This window comes from Dinoponera quadriceps, unplaced genomic scaffold (assembly GCF_001313825.1).
Source record: "Dinoponera quadriceps isolate SergipeBrazil2010 unplaced genomic scaffold, ASM131382v1 scaffold1308, whole genome shotgun sequence".
NCBI classification, from domain to species: domain Eukaryota; kingdom Metazoa; phylum Arthropoda; class Insecta; order Hymenoptera; family Formicidae; genus Dinoponera; species Dinoponera quadriceps.
Window position 1 is genome coordinate 2,447,434 of NW_014555613.1, and position 1,367 is coordinate 2,448,800.

Here is a 1,367-nt window from a genome sequence, read left to right on the forward strand (position 1 = left end):
AATTGTAGCTAGCGCGGGATCTCGTTACTCATAAGGAACGGCGAAGGGACCGCGTTATCCGAGCATTTTAAATCGCGTAACTGGCACGTGCGCGGCATGATAGTCGCGATGTCAATTTTGATTGTTACGGCGCGAATCATGATTGGAGAGCGGCGGCATGTCGAACTTTTGACGCACCACGAAGTGCGACAGACCTCGGCACGCCGTGACGTGAGCGGCGAATAACTATCAATTGTTCATAAAAATCATCGCTCGCCGAGCCGAGATACGTCGACTGTTCGGAGCGGTGTTGATCGCCATGAAAAAACGAAACATAGGAAAAAAAACCAGAAAAACCAGGAGAGAGAGAGGAAAACTCGCGAATTCGCCTAGAGTCCTTTGAATACAGAAAGCTGCGTTCCGATATTCGCTGCCGGTACTGGAAATCTGTAATATACGTAATACAAACCGCGGATTTTTAGTACTGGTAGCGAAGTTTTCGGAAAGCAGCCTCTGGCAAAATGACGTCGATAGTTTCCCCTTGTTTCCAGAGATTATTATTATGAGGTAAACCGTAACGTGCAATGCGATTGTGCAGTGAATGTACACATTGTATTAACGGGATGTCATAGTCGGAAACTTTGCCGGCAAAATATTGATTTTTTCCGCAGAGCTTACGTTACATCATTTAGCTTCAAAGTAGTCCGGAGCCGACAAAAAAATCTATCACGATTATCCAAATTCTGCATTCAAAGGACTCTAGAGCTCGCCGAGTTCTGCGCGACGTATCGTGCGTTTGCAGAGCGAATCACCGTCGAGCCGCTCTGCCGACGGCTATTCTCGACGGAACGCGCATGTCGTATCTGGGATTTCATTGGCATAATAACTTTCAAGATTCGACACACCGGAAGAAACGGCTGGCTGACGGCGGCTCGACGCGGCGTCTCCATAATAGGATGCAATTTAGACGGCGGTCGAAACAGACAACACCGCGTCCTACGAAGCGTAAATCATGGCGCGGCGGTAGTAGTCTGAGGGGGTTGCCGGTGCGCACGAGGAAAATGGAGGGTAGAAGTGCATATCTTAATTACAATATTCCCACGGGCGGAACACAGGACCCTTGCCCGCTTCGCCGACCACCGCCGCTCGTCCGCCGCGCCCCTTAGCCTTTCCAGGCAGCTTGTAGGAATTTAATTAATTTGCCAGTGGCGAGCAGGCTTGCTCCTTGTCGCCACTCTGAAATATTGTATCCTTCCCACCCTTTAAAACCCGAGCCAACACCGTCGAGTGCACCACCGCCCCCGTCGCCTTTGCCCCGGACTCGCAATCTGCGCGCGATTACCGTGCTCGGTTGCCCCTTCGCTATTTCTCACCCCTCCCCCCCCCCC